Source organism: Anomaloglossus baeobatrachus, chromosome 4, assembly GCF_048569485.1.
Source record: "Anomaloglossus baeobatrachus isolate aAnoBae1 chromosome 4, aAnoBae1.hap1, whole genome shotgun sequence".
NCBI classification, from domain to species: Eukaryota; Metazoa; Chordata; class Amphibia; order Anura; family Aromobatidae; genus Anomaloglossus; species Anomaloglossus baeobatrachus.
Genome location: NC_134356.1, coordinates 637,816,306 through 637,839,504, shown reverse-complemented (window position 1 = coordinate 637,839,504; position 23,199 = coordinate 637,816,306). Strand labels below are relative to the sequence as shown.

At 52.8% G+C, this 23,199-nt stretch overlaps 1 protein-coding gene and 1 long non-coding RNA gene across 2 annotated transcripts in view; one reads left to right on the top strand and one right to left on the bottom strand.

The window, feature by feature from the left end:
* Positions 1 to 1,977: 1,977 nt before the first annotated feature.
* On the bottom strand, positions 1,978 to 20,797 carry LOC142301981 (uncharacterized). Its single transcript, XR_012752915.1, has 3 exons — positions 20,760 to 20,797; positions 10,007 to 10,182; positions 1,978 to 2,024 (listed from the first exon to the last, which is right to left on the bottom strand). It is a non-coding gene; the product is annotated as an uncharacterized LOC142301981 (long non-coding RNA).
* A 104-nt stretch (positions 20,798 to 20,901) lies between these two features.
* PIWIL2 (piwi like RNA-mediated gene silencing 2) overlaps positions 20,902 to 23,199 on the top strand; it is a 376,860-nt gene continuing 374,562 nt past the window's right edge. The window contains exon 1 of the mRNA XM_075346446.1: positions 20,902 to 20,968. The gene's annotated coding sequence lies outside the window, so the exon portion shown is untranslated. The remainder of the gene's footprint in view (positions 20,969 to 23,199) is intronic.

Below are 23,199 nucleotides of genomic sequence, written 5' to 3'. Positions count from 1 at the left end.
GCCGCCACATGGGGCCGGGTGCCGCCACATGGGGCCGGGTGCCGCCACATGGGGCCATGTGCCAGCAATAGTGGGCTGTGTGCCGCCACATGGGGCCGTGTGCCGCCACATGGGGCCATGTGCCAGCAATAGTGGGCTGTGTGCAGCCACATGGGGCCGTGTGCAGCCACATGGGGCCATGTGCCAGCAATAGTGGGCCGTGTGCAGCCACATGAGGCCATGTGCCAGCAATAGTGGGCTGTGTGCAGCCACATGGGGCCGTGTGCAGCCACATGGGGCCATGTGCCAGCAATAGTGGGCCGTGTGCAGCCACATGAGGCCATGTGCCAGCAATAGTGGGCCATGTGCCGCCACATGGGGCCATGTGCCAGCAATAGTGGGCCGTGTGCAGCCACATGGGGCCGTGTGCAGCCACATGGGGCCGTGTGCAGCCACATGGGGCCGTGTGCAGCCACATGGGGCCGTGTGCAGCCACATGGGGCCGTGTGCAGCCACATGGGGCCGTGTGCCGCCACAGTGGGCCGTGTGCAGCCACATGGGGCCGTGTGCCGCCACAGTGGGCCGTGTGCCGCCACAGTGGGCCGTGTGCCAGCCACAGCGGGCCGTGTGCCAGCCACAGTGGGCTGTGTGCCAGCCATAGAGGATGTGTGCCAGGCATAGGGGACATGTGGCATCACTGGGCCATATCCAGATTCAGAGGGCTAATTTTAGGATGGGGGGGGCTATGAGGGACATATACCCTATATGATTTGTCAGACGGACACTGGCATTATAAGACGGACCCCATTTATTAAAAAATTCTCTATTCCTTCACCAAATTTGGGGGTGCGTCTTATAATCAGGTGCGTCTTATAAAGCGAAAAATACGGTACATTTTTTCAGTTGCCGCAACATTGCATTAAAATGTAATAACAAACGATCGAAACAGTGCATCTACCCCAAAAAGGTATAATTGAAAACGGCAGCTCAAGACACAAATAATAAGCCATCATTGAGCCCCAGATCCCGGTAAATAAAAACACTATGGGTCTTGGAAAATGGCGACAAAAGCGCTACTCTTTTTTTTTGGACAAATCTGATTTTTTTTCCCATCACTTTTCTACTAGTGACCTTATACCAGCACAAGACATGAAGTGTTGACATAGGGATTTTGGAAAACCAGGTTGGTGCTTAATAATTCTTATTTTTTTTTTTTTTATGTAGAAATAGACTTATGAAGTATATAGGAACTGGACATATTATTATTATTGCGCCATTTATTTTATGGCGCTTTACAAGTGAAAAAGGTAAGGTATATATAAAAAACAAGTACTACAATCATTACAAAAACAGACTGGTACAGGAGAGAGGACCCTGCCCGCGAGGGCTCACAGTCTACAGGGGATGGGTGAGGGAACAATAGGTGAGGACAGAGCGGGTTGCACAGTAGTGTACTGGTTTGAGGGTTATTGTGGGTTGTAGGCTTGTCGGAAGAGGTGGGTCTTCAGGTTCCGTTTGAAGCTTTTCACAGTGAGAGTCTGATATGCTGGGTATAGAGTTCCAGCGTATGGGGGAGGCAGGAGAAATCTTGTATGTGATTGTGGGAAGAGGAGATGAGAGGGAAGGAGAGAAGGTCTTGTGAGGATCTGAGGTTGCGTGCAGGTAGGTACAGGGAGACTAGGTCACAGATGTATGGAGGAGACATGTTGTGGAATGAAGCACTTATTACGGAGTGTCAAGATGGAATGCTCGAACATTGGACTCCTAATCAATGCAAAGAAGACAGAGATATTGACTACTGCCAGGTACAACTGGCACATGGGACACATTTGAGATGGACAATGATGATTTGGAAGTTGTAAAACACTTCAACCTACTCGGATCAATGATCACTCAAGATGCAGCGACAACACCGGAAGTCAATAGGAGAAAAGCTATGGGCAAATCAGCAATGAAGTCAATGGACAAGGTCGTCAAATCGAGGAACATTTTATTGGTGACGGAGACATGGCTCGTACATAATCTGATCTGCTCTATGGTAAAACCTGGATGATAAGGAAACAAGACAGAAGAAGAAATCAACGCCTTCAAAATGTGGTACTGGAGAAGGAGGTTATCAATACAATGGATGGTAAGAACAAACAAATCAGTTCTGGAACAAATCAAGCCAGATATGTCATTCGAAGCAAGGATCACAAGCTACAACTTGGCTACTTTAGACACATATGAAGAGAGCAATCACTAGAGAAGGACATCATGGTCAGAAAAATAGAAGGAAGAAGGCGAAGAGGAAACCCAGCAACGCGATGGCTTGATAATATCAAAATAACAGTGAAGACCCTGGTGGATCTATGTAGGCTGCACGTGATCGATCCTCCTACAGAGCGTTCATCCATCAATTCACAATGGCTCAAAATTGAGCTGAAGATCGTTAAATAATGATGTTAAAAATAACATCTAAGAAGATGGTCCTATGATAGCGTCCTTCTTACCAACTCTCCAGTTTACAAACCCTATTTTAGTAAACATTTTTAGGTAATTCTTAATATAACGAATCCTATGTTCAGAATCCCCAGCTCTTGGTCAGAGTATAAGTGGTTATAAAGAAAGTCTCTCCCTGGAGGATCTGTCCTGTATGACACGGATTCCCAATGATGTGAAAGGACACGTGCACCTGTGCGTTTCGGTAAGTCTACAACGTATGATCTCTTGGTGCATATATTATATATAGTATGCATATATATAGTAACATGGCGGCCGGTACATATCACAGAAGTCGTGTAAATCTGGATGTCCATTCTGTGAGGCAGTGACAGGTGTCATATGAAGGTCGCTATATTTCCCCCAGAATGTGCTTGGAGACCTTGTGAGACCTGCTGGAGTGTCACCACTGTGAGGGCAACACAAAATAAAAAAAAGTGTGAACTTGGTCAATATATTTGACCAAGTATTTTATTTAATTCTAACCGTTAGGGCTTTTATTTTTGGAGAGTTCTGTAGGTTTCGCAGTGGGACAGATCTCTCCCTCCAGTCCAGGTCTTTCAACAGGTTCATGTCCGGTGAATTGCATTTACTCCTGCAGTGCACAGGAAGGTGTGTCACTTGGGAACCAGGCTGCTGGAGCAGCAGGTTCTGTGTGAAGCAACACAGGCCACTATGGAGAAACCTGGACATTTTAAGTGGACCCCTGCACCCGAGATTCCTGTGGTGGTGCCGGAGGCGATCGGGACATTTATATGACCGCATACAAGTGAACCGGCTGCATTCTGGGTTTTTGAGTCTGTAACATTTGTGTGGAGTGAACAGGATCCTGGGTCACTGCCTCACTTGCCTTGCTTTATGAAGCCACTGCCTCACAATTCTGATACTTGTAGTGCCACGAGTCTTGTTAGGGCGTACCAAAGCCATTTTTTTTTTTGGATAGCTGGGGAGAGACAGGCGGGTCTGCCGATCCACATACCTCCGCCCATGGATGTGTCTCAGCTGTTAAGATGGAGACTGTTTGCCACATGGGCAGTGCGGGGAGGCGGTGTGAAGCCTCTGGAAAGAATCCTCTGAATAGAATCCTCTCTCTTTTGCAGTAATGCAGTGCCATATTTTCCCTAGTACATTTTTGGCTTTTTCAGTGTGCAACTGTTTGTATTTATAGTTACTATGTTTTTTCAGTTAGCACCTCTTCACATTTGTTGGATGTGCGGGTCAGTTTTTTGATATTTCTAGTGAGTCTCTCTGACTGAGCACTCCGCCCTAAGACCTGGCTGTTCATAACCATTATAGCAGAAGCCTAGCTGCCCATACATGGAGGTTTGCAGTCCAAATAGTGGCATTTTTCCCCAGATACGAATGTTTTTAACCTAGATAGTGGCATTTAAGTTAGGTTCCCGGATTAGAGATATTCCTTGCCGTTTGGTTTCCGGGCTTACATGCATTGGCCAATACATGAACTAAATATCTCTCTTTTGCAGTAATGCAGTGCCATATTTTCCCTAGTACATTTTTGGCTTTTTCAGTGTGCAACTGTTTGCATTTATAGTTACACCTCCAATAGAGACTGTATTGGACTGGAAGCCCACGGTATGTGGATGTGCAATGTTTTTGCCTTAAGCCAGGAGAGGCTTTGTGTGTTACTTTGAGGTGCAGTGCCTGTTTATTAACAAAGTGACTGGACTATTAATGTGATAGTGTTCCGGTGTGCCTCAATCCCGCTACCTGACGCGTGGCCCCCCCATACACTCAGGGCCCACATCGTCACATTATGGTGGCGAATGCCGCCTGGTTGCTAGGGGCAACACAGCCTGGTTGCTAAGAGCAACAGCCTAGGACGTATTCCTGTGAATACAAGCGGTTTGCGGTGGATCGGCGGGTCCACGAAAATTTTTGTCTGCACACTCAAGTGGCTGGCGGTGGATCAGCAGGTCTGCGGGGTTCCGTGCTGCAGCGACAGGAGAGCAGCGACCATAGGTTCCAGGCCAGCCAGGAATTGCTGAGCCCTGCTTGGTGAGCAGTGATACACCACAGGCTGGAGATAATGGTTGTACAGGCGGTACAACCTGGAAAGGTTAGTGGTGCTCTAACTCCCCCCCCGCCCCCTTTAGACCACCGGGTATTACCCACTGGAGCGCCCCTCCTGTTTGTTTATTTGTTTCAGTATGGAGGGAGCCCAAATGGACGCTGTGGAGGAGCTGTACCAGTTCCTTGTGCGTGGACAGCAGGAGCCGTCAGTGCGCACCAATGTGGCAGCAGTGGACCAGTTCTTGAATTCCCTTCTGGGTCCAGTGCGGACACAGGGTGCCCAGCGAGATAAAGGGGAACCATGTGAACTGGGCTCTAAAGACACTATAAGGGAGTCTCTGAAAGCCCAAAAGGGGGTGGAGTCCCATATAGGGGTGGTTGCCCAAAAGGGGATGGAGGCACTTAGACGAATGGTTGCCCACATGGGGGTGGAGCATTCCAAATTCGAACAGGTGAACTATAGCAAGGAGCAATGGGGCTCATCTTACATATGTCCTACCTGCGGTATAGGCCATCCATCCAGTATGAAGCCACAGGAGTGCTCCGTGGACATGAATGGGACAATAGTGTCTGGTCTGTTAGACCCGGGGAGCCGGCTGACCTTAGTGAGACCCATGACCAATCTCCATTTTATGGTTGGTAGGACAATAGAAGGAAGCTGTGTGCATGGGTCCACTAAAGAATATCCTCTGGCCAGAGTGATGATTCAGACGCCCAATCGTTTGGGGTGCCCAGATGTGGGTGTGTTTCCAGATTTGCTATATCCAGTTATCATACGACGGGACTTTGAGTTATTTAAGGACTTATGGAAGACAGAGGCCGGGACCGATTGCACAGGAATGAGTTGGCCCCCGCCTAAGGAAGCCTCTTTTCCGTATGAGGTTATACAGATTCCCTGTGGTATATTGAGGTGTAAAGAGAAGATGGTACCTCCAAATAAGGACTGTCCAGAGTTAGGGGTGACGAAGGGAAATAGAGGGTCTCCCCAAGTTAGTGATGTGACGTCTCCAAAGGGAAGTGACAGTGTGACCACTAAAATTAAAGTAGCTCCAGAAAAGGGGGCTGACACCTGGTTAAGAGGGGACATGTTAGTCCAGGACACCAGGGGGAGTGACGATGACTCCAGTAAAGACATTGACTCAAGAAAATTGATGGAGTACAGTAAGGGATAGATAAGTGAGAAGGGTAAAACCTCCTCCCGACGCCGAAGACGTAATAAGCGCCGAGAGGTAGCGCAAGGTATACAGTCTGAGGGGGCAGAGAAGGTTGAGTTTTTTGTTGAGGAAGGCTCGTTGCTAGGGACAACTGCTAATGTAGAGTCAGATAGCAAGGTCTTGCAAGAGAAAGAGGAATCTGAGTTGACACATTGTAACGACAGATCAGCGGGCTGAAATTGCAGAAAAGGAGCTGACCAAGGTAGTAATGGTGGTGTCCCCTATGATTTCCAAGTGTGAAGCTGATCGTCTGTCGAGTGTGAGCAATATAGGATATGAAATCCTGGAGTGCACTGTAGGAGATGACATCCTAGAGAGTGGTGACGGAGAGAAAAACCACGAAGATTATGGTGAGCAGACTGGTGGTCCATCCAGTGCTAGGATGGACAGTGAAAATAGCGCCAAAGCTTTACAACGAACAGAGTACCACACTGAAGGATGTGACATCATGGCAGGAAAGGAAAAAAAGGCTGAAGGTGACATTGCAGAGACCCCAGAGGAAGTTGAAGGTAATGCAGTGAAGACCCAAGAAACAGCTAGTGCTGAAGTGAAGTGAGCCTCTGAGGAGGTGAAGTCTGGACTAGAGGTCTCATCCGGGACTGAGAGCCTACATGACATGCTTGGTAAAACAAAGATGGAAGATATAAAGATGGTCAGAGGAGTAAGAAACCCAAAAGCTCTGAAGCTGAGGCTAGTGCTGACAAAGAAACAGACATCAGGACAACAGTGGTCCAAGGGATGAAGCCATGGAGAAGGAGCCAGCTCCAGAGTTGAAAGCGGTATCCTCTCCCGCTTCTGAGCAAGCTGATGAACCACCTGTGAGGCGGCTGAAGGTAAAGCAGCTGAGACCCAAGAGAGGGTTGACTATGACATAGTCGCACCCCATGAAGAGGCCGGAGGTGTAGAGGTCGAAGAAGCCTCTGAAAATGTGTGTCGTGGACCAGAGAGGTCTGCAAGTGAAGACTCAATCAACGGGATGGTCAAAAACCATCTGAAACAAGAAATACTTCTTAGGCAGGCTACCGAGAGTCGAGTAAATGAGCTGGAGAAAGAAGTGGCAGAGCTCCGAAGTCACTTGGCAGAGTGCCAGTCCAGGTCCCAGGTAGCCTTGGAGCAGATGGAGCGGCGAGTGTCAATCCTGAACAAACTTTGTTGAAACAGGGGAGGCCCAAAGAGAGCTGACTCTGGAAGTTAAACTGGACAATCACGTAGAAGCGGCAGGGAAGAATGAGACTCATGTAATCAAGTGCACGGTTGATATACCTAAGGACTTAAGAGAAGCATCTGTCACAGAGTCCATGCATGAAGAATTTAAGAAAGCTGTGGAAGCGTGTGAGGTCTACTTTACCCCAGAGGCTGAACAGTTAGTGATATTGTCCACCACTGAAATTACTGGGCAGCGGGTGGCTATTCTAATGGACACGCACCTCAGATGTGTTCATGTGAAGTGGAAGGTCCAGCTGCAAAATGAAGAAGCCACTAGACAGCTAGAGTATAAAAGGAAAGCGCAGAGTCTGGCGGAAGATATCGTCCAAGTACCCTGTGCTCTGGTGCTGAGAGTCATTGGAAAAACCAGACGAGTCATGCAAGACATGGTGAATAAGTCGGGATTGGTAAGATTGAGAATCCCTGCTGCTAATGAGAGCAAGATACCCAGGGAAGCTGGTATGGTCCCGATCGTCTGTGTCGGGACTGTAGAGAGTCTTGGAAACGTACAAAGTCTTCTTGAATATTGGGTGAACCATGTACGTGAAATGGAGCAGTTGAGGCAAGAAAACCTGAAAATTGAGGCGCAGCTTCGCCAACTGTGTGGAAGACATCAGCCATCTTCCACCCTTCGTTCAGGGGACAGAAGAGGAAAGTGGAGTGTCGGTCCGGTAGTTGAGACACGCGATAAAAGAAATCGCAGACCGAGACACAAGCTACGATGTACTGTAGATAGAGGACACTATGAGCTTAGAGTTTCCGACAGTAGCCCTGGGGGTACACGAGAAAACCTAGGTTCGGACCAGACTGTAGGTTTGACTGGGAACGAGTCTCTCTACTGCGGTGACCCTGGGAGGGGGCCAGGTAAAAAATGGTCCGCAAATGGGACATCGTTTGACCATAGGTTGACAAGACGGGGTTTAGTGACAGTGCCGGACAATGTCTCAGGGACTAATGCTCTTGGGCTACTGAGACGGCCCTCTCGACTGGTGGGGCACGGCAGCATGGATGCCCTGTCTCGAGGCCCCAGGTCGTTGGCCAGTGTTCTCCCCTACATGTTTGAACAGAGGGGGAGGGTATGTGAGGCATCAACCGGCTGTATTATAAATGGCCGGTATGTTTCGCAGAAGCGTTCGTGCTCTGCAATGTGAGTATTGGCTGGGACCTGTGGTTCCACAGGATTGCATTACATGCAGAGTCATAGAAGGGTGTGTGAGGCTGATTAAACATTTCTTACCACCTGTAGGTGTGGTTCCAAGGGTTAAATCAATCCTGTGTTTCTGAACCAGCAGCAGTGTCTAGGGGAGACACGCTCTAGCCTGTCAGTCTGAGTGGAGACTGGAAGGTGAGTGCAGCCAGGCTAGGGCTGTGGCTGCAGGGCTGAACCGCTCCTGGAGGAGAGACAGACCGGGGTCTGCAGAGTGTCTCTGGGTGCTGGGAAGGAACCAAAGCAATTGGTGTTTGCCGGCAGGAGCCAGTGTGTACAGGCGCCACACCTCCAATAGAGACTGTATTGGACTGGAAGCCCACGGTATGTGGACGTGCTATGTTTTTGCCTTAAGCCAGGAGAGGCTTTGTGTGTTACTTTGAGGTGCAGTGCCTGTTTGTTAATAAAGTGCCTGGACTATTAATGTGATAAAGTGTTCCGGTGTGCCTCAATCCCGCTACCTGACGCGTGGCCCCCCCATACACTCAGGGCCCACATCGTCACAATAAATTATATATTATATGTAACATGGCGGCCGGTACATATCACAGAAGTGGTGTAAACCTGGATGTCCATTCTGTGAGGCAGTGACAGGTGTCATATATGAAGGTCACTATATTTCCTCCAGAATGTGCTTGGAGACCTTGTGAGACCTGCTGGAGTGTCACCGCTGTGAGGGCAACACAAAATAAAAAAGTGTGAACTTGGTCAATATATTTGACCAAGTATTTTATTTAATTATAACCGTTAGGGCTTTTATTTTTTGCATTTACTCCTGCAGCGCACAGGAAGGTGTGTCACTTGGGATCCAGGCTGCTGGAGCAGCAGGTTGTGTGTGAAGCAACACAGGCCACTATGGAGAAACCTGGACATTTTAAGTGGACCCCTGCATCAGAGATTCCTGTGGCGGTGCAGGAGGCGATCGGGACATTTATATGACCGCATACAAGTGAACCAGCTGCATTCTGGGTTTTTGAGTCTGTAACATTTGTGTGGAGTGAACAGGATCCTGGGTCACTGCCTCACTTGACTGGCTTTATGAAGCCACTGCCTCACAATTCTGATACTTGTAGTGCCACGAGTCTTGTTAGGGCGTACCAAAGCCAGTTTTTTTTTTTTTTTGGATAGCTGGGGAGAGACAGGCGGGTCTGCCGATCCACATACCTCCGCCCATGGGTGTGTCTCAGATGTTAAGATGGAGACTGTTTGCCACATGGGCAGTGTGGGGAGGCTGTGTGAAGCCTCTGGAAAGAATCCTCTGAGGCAAGATATGGTTTGTGTGTCCTGACCAGGACTATGTGTAGAGGTTATGATGCCTCTGGAAGGAATCCTCTGAGGGAAGAGAGGGATCGCTTCATCTGACTGGGGTCAATGAGTGAGGCTGAGAAACCTCCACTTGGATACGTTTGCGGAGAAGGGGTATCCGAACCTGAGCGGGCGTACTGCCAGTCAAATGGACTTGAATACCGCGTGTGTTATGTACCAGGAGTGCGGTTTATGTATTCTTCAATACACCAGCTGGACTTTTAAATGGAAGTGATCCTGTGTGCTATCTAACAGCAAGCAGAGTGAGTAACCCCATCACAATATAGAAGTGAAGACCGATGTGTATGAATGTGCTCTGTATAAATGTGCGCGCACTATGTGTTTATATAAATGTGTCTGTGTGCGCACGCATGGTGTATACATGTTTGTCGCATACTTATAAATCCGGGATGCACAGATGAGTTCATAGGTGTAAACACGTCGGCAATCGCCCAACGAACGAGGAAAATGCTGCTCAGTCATCGGGTGATTGAATTGTTCTTGGCTGAACACAAATCCTTGTTCTCAGCAGCACATCGCCTGATGGAAAGTGCAGAAGTGCTGCTGATAACATGATACTTACTGTAGGGGATGGATTGATCGTTCTGTGCCCACCAGTCTTCCAAATTCTGTATAAAAAGGCCGGGAAACCAGCACTAACAAACGTTTGAGTGATGATGTAATATGAGAGCATTTAGGGCCATACTTTATCTAGGACCGGCCCTGGCAGCAGCATACACCCAGGATCTCCTGTGTCCCCTAATTAAATGAGAGAACAAACGCCAGGATTAATTCTTTAAATTTAAAGAAAAAAAAAGTAATAAAAAATGTAACTGAGGCAGTGTTCACATGCAGCGTAAATGCTGCGTTTTTGTTTTTTTAACACGTTTTCTGCACCACACAATGCAATAGCAATCTTCCCTTATTATTGGGTGTCTTTTTTGTAATGCGTTTTTCCTCCAGTTTGATGTGTTTATGGTGCAGATATAAATCCAGGTTTTTAAAGGGGCGGTCCGATTTAGCGCTGGCATCCCTGCGCTCCTCCCACAGGGACACGCACCACTCACCGCCACTTCTCACGTGTCCGGGCATCTCCTCCACGTACGTGCTCTCTGCTTCCTCCTCCCGGGGCCTGTGCGCACACACGTTTCGGGGAGAGCATGCTCTACTGTTTTTTGTTTGTTTTTTTTTTTTTAAAAAGGACAGCGCGTCACTCCCAGGAGGTGCCTCTCAGCCTATAGCTGAGTTAGTGTTTGCTCTAGCCAACTACTTGTGAGGTCTCCATGCCAGCTGTGCTTTTGTTAGTGTACTACGTCCATCCCGGCCGTGCCGCCAACCTCAGCTACGCCGGTGGCTCCTGCCATACCAGAGATTGTGCCTGTCCATCCCAGCCGTGCCTCCAACCTCAGCTACTCCAGTAGTCTTTGCTACACCAGAGACTCTGCCACTCCGGTGGTCCCTGTCTACACTTGAGACTCATCCCTGTTTACCACTGTGTCCACCCCTGGCCTGGGAGTCAGCTGCTACAGTCCCGGTTCGGTCCCTGCCCCTGGGTGTAGCACCTAGCGTCTGCCTTGCGGTGGGTGCTCTGTCAAGCTCCTGCCACTAAAACGGTAAGGAATAAAAAAAAAAGTGCACAGAGCGGATTTTTCATTAAATCGCAATCACTTTGCTTGGACTTTTAGGCAGTGTTCATATGTAATGTAAATGCTGTGTTTTTATACTTTTTTTTTTTTTTTGCGCAGAAATGTTGTTGTTTAACTCCCTTACGACAAAGCACATAATTGTACGTCCTTGGTTAACTCCCCTGGTTAATGCGGGCTCTGATGGCAAGCCCGCAGTAATCCCCATACATTTCTGTTGATGTGATCAACAGATGCGCGGGTGGATCTCCGATCCACCCGGACCTATTAGCCCTTTTAGATTGCAATGTCAAATACTGACAGAGCAAATTAAATGGCCAAGGTGAGGATTGCACAGTTCCACACTGCAATCAGCAGCCCCGTCGCCTGATTTAAAAACATAAAAAAACCCTAAAGGTCAAATCACCCCCCTTTTGCGACCTTGAAAATAAATCAGTTAACCAAAAAAAAAGAAAAAAAGAAAAATTATGCACATTTAGTATCGCCGCGTTCACAAATGCTCGATCAAAATATAAAATCAATTAATCTGATTGGTACACAGCGTAGCGAAAAAAAAAATTCTGAATGCCAAAGTTTTTTGGTTGCTGCAAAATGTTTTTTTAAAATGCAATGAAAACATCGCATCTGCACAAAAATGGCATAATTAAAAATGTCAGCTCAAGACGCAAAAAAAAAAAAAGTAGTCACTGGGTAGCAGATCCCGAAAAATCAGAACACTACAGGTCTGAGAAAATGGTTCAAAAGCACTACACTTTTATTTTTTTTTGGTCAAACTTCTGAATTTTTTTTAAACCCCTTAGGCCCTTGTGCGCACGCTGCAAGTTTTGCTGCAGATTTGCTGCAGAAAATGTGTCCAACATTGCTGCAGTCATTCCCCAGCAAATCCTATGGGTTTTAAAAAAATGCTGTGCGCACACTGCGGTTTTTTTTTGTTTTTTTTTATACCCGTGGATTTTCCACTTCGGAATTGAGCATGTCACTTCTTTTCCACAGGTACCTGGGTTTTTTGCCATAGAGAATGGTAAAAATCCGTAGGAACCAACCTGCGGTAAATCCATGGCAAACCGCGGTAAAACCACATGCGGATTTCGCTGTGGTTTTGGTGTGGGATTCTTTAAGAGGGTCCGGAGTTTCCTTAAGAAAAAGGCACTTTCTAGTGCGCACATAGCCTTAAAAAAGAAAAAAAGTATAAGTTCGGTATCTACAAACTCGTACTAACGTGAGGCATCATACTGACACGTCAGTTTTACCATATAGTAAATAAGACCCCAAAAACTGTGCAATCGCACTTTTTTTTTGTAGTTTCACAGCACTTGGAATTTTTTTTCCCCTGTTTTTTAGCACACTATATGTTAAAACTAAATGGTTTCATTCAAATGTACAACTTGTCCCGTAAAAAAAACAAGCCCTTGTATGGCAAAATTGACGGAGTTATGGCTCTCGGAAGAAGGGGAGGAAAAAAAACGAAAACTGAAAATTGCCCAGGGGTGAAGGGGTTAACTATTCAAAGTGGATGTGATTTCATGAAAACTTCACCCAGTGGGCGTTTAAAGACAGCTGCGGTTTTTGGGTGGGTGCGTTTTTATTTTTATTTTTTTTTTAGAAGCTGCTATGTGGAGAATTCCCATTACGGCCATGTGCACACACTGCATTTTTGGGTGCTGTTTTGTCACAAATCTGCATGCCTTTCCTTCTCCCAGCAAAGCCAACGAGAATTCTGAAGTGCTGTGCGCTTGTTGATTTGTTTGCAGATTTGGTGCAGAAAATACTCTGCAGCATGGCAATTCTTTGTGTTTTTCTACATGCATGGGGGAAAAAAACAAAAAAAAACAAAACTTTTTTTTTTCTGGCACGAGACAGACATTTCTGCAACCAAATACTCATTGTGTGCACATAACTTAAAGGGGTTATCCAGCTTCTTTTGACTTTTTTTTTTTTATTACCCTACTGTGCTACATTGGGGCAGGTAAGTAGATAGTGAGCACTTACCTGCCCTGCTGTCAGCCCCTCTACCCCGACTCAGAGTGGTCAGGTGACCGCTCCTGCCACGATTTTGCTGCTTCCGGTCATTTCATGTCAACATGGGCAGGACCATGTTGACATGCAAATCTGGAACAGCATGTCGCCTCCCTGCTGGGCGGCTACAGTGCGATGAGCCTCTCAATCCCCCCCCCCTCCCTGCACCCTCCCACACATTCCCCCGCACTCTGCCCACAACCTCCCCCTGCACTGTTGTGGGGTCCGTGACCTGGGGGAGGGGCCTGGCGGCAGCTGCAGCGGTATCAGCGCCAGCACCGGGCCCCTGCTCAGGATCACACATTCAAATGTACCGGCATCACAGATCACAGATGCCGGTACATTTGAAAGCGCTGATGAGCAGCAGCGCTGCTTCTCATCACTGTCCCGCTGTCTGTGCTCTCTTCAGCACAGTGGTGACGTCACTACTGTGCTGATATGTCCAGAGCACAGACAGTGTGCAACGTGCAGGAGCGGCGGGGACAGAGGACGGGTGAGTATGTACCGGGTCGGTACAGAGTGCCATATGTGTGGGGTGCAGAGCCATATGTGTGGGGTGCAGAGCCATATGTGTGGGGTGCAGAGCCATATGTGTGGGGTGCAGAGCCATATGTGTGGGGTGCAGAGCCATATGTGTGGGGTGCAGAGCCATATGTGTGGGGTGCAGAGCCATATGTGTGGGGTGCAGAGCCATATGTGTGGGGTGCAGAGCCATATGTGGGGCTGTTATTTGCAATGCTGTAGTTATAACAGGTCAGGTGCTGGGGAAGAATACTGACATGGAATGTGTGTGCAGGGGGCGAGGCTGGACGCGAGGCTGGACAGTGAGGCTGGACACTGAGGCCGGGCGGTGCCAGCTCTGACTGAGGTTTTGCACAGGAAGTGGTCAGTTTGCTAGAGCTGAATGTAAACAAAGAGCTGCAGAGAATAAAGGGTGAATTCAAGAGGAACAAAAGTTAGAAAACAAATAATGTAGGGATGTTTTATAGGACAATACAGCACAGATTAGCTTAACAAAAATTGAGTTTGTCTGACAACTTTAAAAACATGGCTTCACATCTGCACCAGAACCACTAAAAATAAGGGGGAAAAGGCAGAAGAAATGCCATAATCAGAGATCAATATTGTATTGTGTAATTTTGGTGCAGAAAAGAGTTTATGCAACGTTTTAACACAGCCTTAAAGGGAACCAAACATCAGCATTTTCCTATATAAAAGGTGCAGCCAGTGCAGTACTGGCACTATCAGGCACAGTGTGTACATAGCCTAATGGTATGTGCGCACGTGTGCGTAATTCATGCAGTTACTGCATGCGTCCCCTGCACAATCTATGGAGATTGTGCAGGGGCCGTGCGCACGTGGCATCTTAGAGCGCAGCGCTTCGGCTGCTGCCCGAGGCGCTGCGTTCAAGAAGTGACATGTCACTTCTTCCGTGCGCTTTGCCGGCAGCTCCTGCTCTGTCTATGGCAGGAGCTGCAGGCAGAGCGCATGGAATCGGCTTTTTTTTTTTTTTTTCTACGGACATTTTCTGCAGCGATTTGAAGCGCACATGTGCTCTTGAGATCGCTGCAAAAATTTCTGCAGGGCTAGTACGCAACGTGCGCACATAGCCTTAGGGTGCAGCTCCGGTGTTTAGGCTGTGAAATCCAACTTTATAAAGTTTGAAAATTCGTGCACTTTTTGATTGACGTGTGCACCTCTCTGCTAATGTCCGGGCTAAATTCTCTCTTCAGAAACATGGCGCCGGAGTTGGCACCTGCGCATAGCGCTTATCTCCGGCGCCAAGTTTCTGAAGAGAGAAATTTGCAAACAACCAGAGAGAGGGAGAAACAGGCGGCGGGGATACAAGTGCATAACACGCCCGGACATTATCTGCAGAGGTGCACACGTCAATCAAAAAGTGCACGAATTTTCAAACTTTATAAAGTTGAATTTCACAGCCTACACACCCGAGCTGCCCACTAATGGTATGTACACAATGTGACTGATAGTGCCAGTACTGCACTGGCTGCAGCTTATACACGAAAATCCTGATGTTTGGTTCCCTTTAAGCCACACGCAGATATTGAGTATACACTTTTTTTCCTACCTCTATGCCCTGCAGTCTGAATGATCTTCATTTCCAAGTGGGTGTGGTCAAAGTTTACAGCCGCATATGTGCTCTGTACACCCCCAACTCCGCACACCCCAGTTCTGTATATCCCCATCAGCTCTGAGGCCGCTCCCAGTCCTGTATTCTGCACCCCAGTTCTGTATATCTGTAGCGGCTCTGCACCATCCCACTCCTGTATATCCCTAGCAGCTCTGCGCCCCCACCAGTTACATATATTCCTAGTAGCTCTGCACCCCCCCCCGGCCTGTATACCCCCAGCGGCTCTGCACCCCCCAATTCTGTATATCCCTAGCAGCTCTGCACCCCCCAATTCTGTATATCCCTAGCGGCTCTGCACCCACCCAGTTACATATATCCTTAGCGGCTCTGCGCCCCCCCACTCCTGTGTATCCCTAGCGGCTCTGCGCCCCCCTCTCCTGTGTATCCCTAGCGGCTCTGCCTGCCTCCACACTCCTGTATATCCCTAGCGGCTCTGTCTGCCTCCCCACTCCTGTATATCCCTAGCGGCTCTGTCTGCCTCCCCACTCCTGTGTATCCCTAGCGGCTCTGCACCCCCCCCCCCACTCCTGTGTATCCCTAGCGGCTCTGCCTGCCTCCCCACTCCTGTGTATCCCTAGCGGCTCTGCGCCCCCCCCCCCCACTCCTGTGTATCCCTAGCGGCTCTGCGCCCCCCCCAACTCCTGTGTATCCCTAGCGGCTCTGCCTGCCTCCCCACTCCTGTGTATCCCTAGCGGCTCTGCGCCCCCCCCCCCCCCAACTCCTGTGTATCCCTAGCGGCTCTGCCTGCCTCCCCACTCCTGTGTATCCCTAGCGGCTCTGCGCCCCCCCGCCCACTCCTGTGTATCCCTAGCGGCTCTGCGCCCCCCCCCTCACTCCTGTGTATCCCTAGCGGCTCTGCGCCCCCCCCCCCCCAACTCCTGTGTATCCCTAGCGGCACTGCCTGCCTCCCCACTCCTGTGTATCCCTAGCGGCTCTGCGCCCCCCCCCCCCCCACTCCTGTGTATCCCTAGCGGCTCTGCCTGCCTCCCCACTCCTGTGTATCCCTAGCGGCTCTGCCTGCCTCCACACTCCTGTATAACCCTAGCGGCTCTGCACACCCCCCCACTCCTGTGTATCCCTAGCGGCTCTGCAGCCCCCGCCCCCTGTATACCTCCCCCCCCTCACTCCTGTATATCCCTAGCGGCTCTGCAGCCCCCCTCTCCTGTGTATCCCTAGCGGCTCTGCGCCCCCCTCTCCTGTGTATCCCTAGCGGCTCTGCAGCCCCCGCCCCCTGTATACCTCCCCCCCCCACTCCTGTGTATCCCTAGCGGCTCTGCGCCCCCACACTCCTGTGTATCCCTAGCGGCTCTGCGCCCCCCTCTCCTGTGTATCCCTAGCGGCTCTGCGCCCCCCCCCCCCCACTCCTGTGTATCCCTAGCGGCTCTGCGCCCCCCCCCCACTCCTGTGTATCCCTAGCGGCTCTGCCTGCCTCCCCACTCCTGTGTATCCCTAGTGGCTCTGCGCCCCCCCCCCCCCCACTCCTGTGTATCCCTAGCGGCTCTGCGCCCCCCCCCCAACTCCTGTGTATCCCTAGCGGCTCTGCGCCCCCCCCCCCAACTCCTGTGTATCCCTAGCGGCTCTGCCTGCCTCCCCGCTCCTGTGTATCCCTAGCGGCTCTGCGCCCCCCCCCCCCCCCCCGTGTATCCCTAGCGGCTCTGCCTGCCTCCCCACTCCTGTGTATCCCTAGCGGCTCTGCGCCCCCCCGCCCACTCCTGTGTATCCCTAGCGGCTCTGCGCCCCCCCCCCACTCCTGTGTATCCCTAGCGGCTCTGCGCCCCCCCCCCCCCCCAACTCCTGTGTATCCCTAGCGGCACTGCCTGCCTCCCCACTCCTGTGTATCCCTAGCGGCTCTGCGCCCCCCCCCCACTCCTGTGTATCCCTAGCGGCTCTGCCTGCCTCCCCACTCCTGTGTATCCCTAGCGGCTCTGCCTGCCTCCACACTCCTGTATAACCCTAGCGGCTCTGCACACCCCCCCACTCCTGTGTATCCCTAGCGGCTCTGCAGCCCCCGCCCCCTGTATACCTCCCCCCCCTCACTCCTGTATATCCCTAGCGGCTCTGCAGCCCCCCTCTCCTGTGTATCCCTAGCGGCTCTGCGCCCCCCTCTCCTGTGTATCCCTAGCGGCTCTGCAGCCCCCGCCCCCTGTATACCTCCCCCCCCCCACTCCTGTGTATCCCTAGCGGCTCTGCGCCCCCACACTCCTGTGTATCCCTAGCGGCTCTGCGCCCCCCTCTCCTGTGTATCCCTAGCGGCTCTGCGCCCCCCCCCCCCCCACTCCTGTGTATCCCTAGCGGCTCTGCGCCCCCCCCCCACTCCTGTGTATCCCTAGCGGCTCTGCCTGCCTCCCCACTCCTGTGTATCCCTAGCGGCTCTGCGCCCCCCCCCCCCCCCACTCCTGTGTATCCCTAGTGGCTCTGCGCCCCCCCCCCACTCCTGTGTATCCCTAGCGGCTCTGCGCCCCCCCCCCAACTCCTGTGTATCCCTAGCGGCTCTGCCTGCCTCCCCGCTCCTGTGTATCCCTAGCGGCTCTGCGCCCCCCCCCCCCCCCACTCCTGTGTATCCCTAGCGGCTCTGCGCCCCCCCCCCCAACTCCTGTGTATCCCTAGCGGCACTGCCTGCCTCCCCACTCCTGTGTATCCCTAGCGGCTCTGCCTGCCTCCACACTCCTGTGTATCCCTAGCGGCTCTGCACACCCCCCACTCCTGTGTATCCCTAGCGGCTCTGCAGCCCCCGCCCCCTGTATACCTCCTCCCCCCCCCACTCCTGTATATCTCTAGCGGCTCTGCAGCCCCCACACTCCTGTGTATCCCTAGCGGCTCTGCGCCCCCCTCTCCTGTGTATCCCTAGCGGCTCTGCGCCCCACTCTCCTGTGTATCCCTAGCGGCTCTGCAGCCCCCGCCCCCTGTATACCTCCCCCCCCCCCCCCCCCACTCCTGTGTATCCCTAGCGGCTCTGCAGCCCCCACACTCCTCTATATCCCTAGCGGCTCTGCGCCCCCCACTCCTGTGTATCCCTAGCGGCTCTGCGCCCCCCTCTCCTGTGTATCCCTAGCGGCTCTGCGCCCCCCTCTCCTGTGTATCCCTAGCGGCTCTGCGCCCCCCTCTCCTGTGTATCCCTAGCGGCTCTGCAGCCCCCGCCCCCTGTATACCTCCCCCCCCCCACTCCTGTGTATCCCTAGCGGCTCTGCAGCCCCCACACTCCTCTATATCCCTAGCGGCTCTGCAGCCCCCACACTCCTCTATATCCCTAGCGGCTCTGCGCCCCCCCCACTCCTGTGTATCCCTAGCGGCTCTGCGCCCCCCCCACTCCTGTGTATCCCTAGCGGCTCTGCGCCCCCCCCCACTCCTGTGTATCCCTAGCGGCTCTGCGCCCCCCCACTCCTGTGTATCCCTAGCGGCTCTGCGCCCCCCCCACTCCTGTGTATCCCTAGCGGCTCTGCGCCCCCCCCACTCCTGTGTATCCCTAGCGGCTCTGCGCCCCCCCCCACTCCTGTGTATCCCTAGCGGCTCTGCGCCCCCCCCACTCCTGTGTATCCCTAGCGGCTCTGCGCCCCCCCCACTCCTGTGTATCCCTAGCGGCTCTGCGCCCCCCCCACTCCTGTGTATCCCTAGCGGCTCTGCGCCCCCCCCACTCCTGTGTATCCCTAGCGGCTCTGCGCCCCCCCCACTCCTGTGTATCCCTAGCGGCTCTGCGCCCCCCCCACTCCTGTGTATCCCTAGCGGCTCTGCGCCCCCCCCACTCCTGTGTATCCCTAGCGGCTCTGCGCCCCCCCCACTCCTGTGTATCCCTAGCGGCTCTGCGCCCCCCCCCACTCCTGTGTATCCCTAGCGGCTCTGCGCCCCCCCCCACTCCTGTGTATCCCTAGCGGCTCTGCGCCCCCCCCCACTCCTGTGTATCCCTAGCGGCTCTGCGCCCCCCCCCACTCCTGTGTATCCCTAGCGGCTCTGCGCCCCCCCCCACTCCTGTGTATCCCTAGCGGCTCTGCGCCCCCCCCACTCCTGTGTATCCCTAGCGGCTCTGCGCCCCCCCCACTCCTGTGTATCCCTAGCGGCTCTGCGCCCCCCCCACTCCTGTGTATCCCTAGCGGCTCTGCGCCCCCCCCCACTCCTGTGTATCCCTAGCGGCTCTGCGCCCCCCCCACTCCTGTGTATCCCTAGCGGCTCTGCGCCCCCCCCCACTCCTGTGTATCCCTAGCGGCTCTGCGCCCCCCCCACTCCTGTGTATCCCTAGCGGCTCTGCGCCCCCCCCACTCCTGTGTATCCCTAGCGGCTCTGCGCCCCCCCCCACTCCTGTGTATCCCTAGCGGCTCTGCGCCCCCCCCCACTCCTGTGTATCCCTAGCGGCTCTGTGCCCCCCACTCCTGTGTATCCCTAGCGGCTCTGTGCCCCCCTCTCCTGTGTATCCCTAGCGGCTCTGTGCCCCCCACTCCTGTGTATCCCTAGCGGCTCTGTGCCCCCCTCTCCTGTGTATCCCTAGCGGCTCTGCAGCCCCCCCACTCCTGTGTATCCCTAGCGGCTCTGCAGCCCCCCCACTCCTGTGTATCCCTAGCGGCTCTGCGCCCCCCTCTCCTGTGTATCCCTAGCGGCTCTGCAGCCCCCCCACTCCTCTATATCCCTAGCGGCTCTGCGCCCCCCTCTCCTGTGTATCCCTAGCGGCTCTGCGCCCCCCCCACTCCTGTGTATCCCTAGCGGCTCTGCGCCCCCCCCTCTCCTGTGTATCCCTAGCGGCTCTGCGCCCCCCCCTCTCCTGTGTATCCCTAGCGGCTCTGCAGCCCCCCCACTCCTCTATATCCCTAGCGGCTCTGCGCCCCCCACTCCTGTGTATCCCTAGCGGCTCTGCGCCCCCCTCTCCTGTGTATCCCTAGCGGCTCTGCAGCCCCCCCACTCCTGTGTATCCCTAGCGGCTCTGCAGCCCCCCCACTCCTGTGTATCCCTAGCGGCTCTGCAGCCCCCCCACTCCTGTGTATCCCTAGCGGCTCTGCAGCCCCCCCACTCCTGTGTATCCCTAGCGGCTCTGCAGGCCCCCCACTCCTGTGTATCCCTAGCGGCTCTGCAGGCCCCCCACTCCTCTGTATCCCTAGCGGCTCTGCGCCCCCCCCACTCCTCTGTATCCCTAGCGGCTCTGCGCCCCCCCACTCCTGTGTATCCCTAGCGGCTCTGCGCCCCCCCACTCCTGTGTATCCCTAGCGGCTCTGCGCCCCCCCCCACTCCTGTGTATCCCTAGCGGCTCTGCGCCCCCCCACTCCTGTGTATCCCTAGCGGCTCTGCAGCCCCCCCACTCCTGTGTATCCCTAGCGGCTCTGCGCCCCCCCACTCCTGTGTATCCCTAGCGGCTCTGCAGCCCCCCCACTCCTGTGTATCCCTAGCGGCTCTGCGCCCCCCCCACTCCTGTGTATCCCTAGCGGCTCTGCGCCCCCCTCTCCTGTGTATCCCTAGCGGCTGTATACCTCCCTCCCGTATATTCCTAGCGGCTTTTGTGGGTCCGCCCCACCGCCGCCGCTCACACACATCCGCCGCTGACTGACCTTTTCCAGGCCTTCATGTCACTTCCTGCTACCGCTCACACAATCGTTATACACGACTAGCAACGCCCCCGCGGACCAATGAGGAACTTGCTCTCTGTGAGTGATGGCATTGATGACCAATAGGAGGGAAAAGCAGGCGTATCACGTGACCGACGCCGGCGAGCTCCAGTTAGAAGTGACGCCGACGGCTGAGAGCGGAGATCTCTGAGGTAAATGTTCCCGTGGCCGCCATTACCGGCCGGGGACGCGGCCCACGCGTGATGAGGCTCTGCTGTGGACCTCGCAGTGTATAATCTCATTACAGGGTCGCGCACTCTGGACTCTGAACCGTCTCCTCAGCGACTTTGATTTTGTTTGCACCTAATGGCCGTTATCGGCTCACCTGCCGCTATATTTGATGACGTCACGTTGGGATGTGGTCGTTTGTTTGTTTTTAACGGTCGTTAATCAGTCTCGTGATGACGTCATTGTGCCGTTTCCTAGTGACGTCATTGAGTACTTGAGGGTGGGGGAGGGGACCTGCACTGTGTATCGAGGCCTGGGCTGTTACTGCACCTTGTATTTACCCTCTGGCTTATTATACAGACATTTTCTAACTTTTAAAGGGGTTGTCCTACTATAAGGGATGTTTAAAAGGGGTTGTCCACAATATTTTATGTTACAAATTGGCCTATGGTGGTAAAATAATACAATAGTAAAACCTTTTTTTCCTCTGGGCTTTTCTCTGCCCATTTGGCTGCCAGTGCCAAAGACAAGGTACATATTGTGCCCCTAACCCAGTGATAATGCCCCTTTTAATACATGTACTGCCCCCTTAAAGCCAATAGTGCCCCATCTAGAAGTAACAATGCCATCACCTGCACAAACTGAAGTTTATATTCTCCTAATCCAACTACCCAGCCCCCTTCACCTCCACCGGTCAGTACAATACAGTGCCATCACTGGGTTGCCTGCACCAGGAGGTGGCCATGTTATTAGCCTGCAGCCCATGTGGCCAGTGATTCTTTGCCGTGGCACAACACAGAGCCACGTCATGATTCAGAGTGATCCAGGGCTTCTGTCCAGAAGTCAGGGGCTCGTGCTGCCCCAGGATCATCAGCTCGAACGCCCCCACTTTTTGGGGGCACAACTTCTCAAAAGGAAAAATATCTAATATGTATTTAGTGAAGAGTGAGCACTATCGTGCTTGGATATGCATGAGACGAGTCTCCGAGTATGATAGTAAATGGGAAAATCCACCATTTTTCTGTAAGGTTTCCCAGAAAAATGCTCAAGTTCCCCAAACACCTCCATTATACCCGAGTACTCAAGTGACACCCATCCAAGCACCAACTGCTCCTTAAAGGAGTTGTCCGACATATACTCCAAAAAAAATTTAAGCTACTCTGTGCTGTATTGTGATATAAATCACCCCTACATTGTTATTTTTTGTTTTCTGACTTTTGTTCCTCTTGAATTATCCCTTTTATTCTCTGCAGCTCTTTGTTTACATTCAGCTCCAGCAAAGGCTAAGTTCACATTTCCGTTGATTTGTATCAGTCACATGCGTCGCTTGACGCATGTGACTGATGCGCTGTTCAACGCTGTACAACGGATGACAAAGAACAGAATTCTTTGTCGGATTCCGTTGTGTGCGGGGGGCGGAGTTCGGGGGCAGAGCCGAGCGGGGGGCGGGGCCAGGCGCTGAGGATGTCAGTGGAAGTGCTGCGGTCTGCATGGCTGGGGACAGGTGAGTGTATCTGTGAGTGAGTGTGTGTATGTGCATGTATGTATGTATGTATGTGTGTGTGTGTGTGCACATGCAAAGTGCGGGAGGGGGCGGAGCCGAGCGGGGGGCGGGGCCAGGCGCTGAGGATGTCAGTAGAAGTGCTGCGGTCTGCATGGCTGGGGACAGGTGAGTGTATCTGTGAGTGAGTGTGTGTATGTGCATGTATGTATGTATGTATGTGTGTGTGTGCACATGCAAAGTGCGGGAGGGGGCGGAGCCGAGCAGGGGGCGGGGCCAGACGAGGGTGTCAGTGCTTGTCTGCATGGCTGGGGACAGGTGTGTGTGTGTGTACATACATGTGCGGAGTGCGGGAGGGGGCGGGGCCGAGCGGGGAAGTGTCAGCTCCCTGCACACGTAACCAGCCTAAATATCGGGTAACAGCAAAGCACCCAATGTTTACCTTGGTTACCCGATATTTACCTTGGTTACGGGCCTACACCGCTTAGCGCTGGCTCCTTGCACCGTAACCAGGGTAAATATCGGGTAACCAACCAAAGCTGGTGACGTGTGCAGGGAGCCAGAGAGCATGCGCAGCGAAATCCGACGGATCTCGCTGCTCAAAAAACGTTACATGCTGCGTTCCTCCCGCCCGGCGGTCAGTCGTTCCACGACTGATCAGTCGGGCGGAGGGTGCAACGCAGCATCATCAGTCACAATCCGCTGCTCATACAA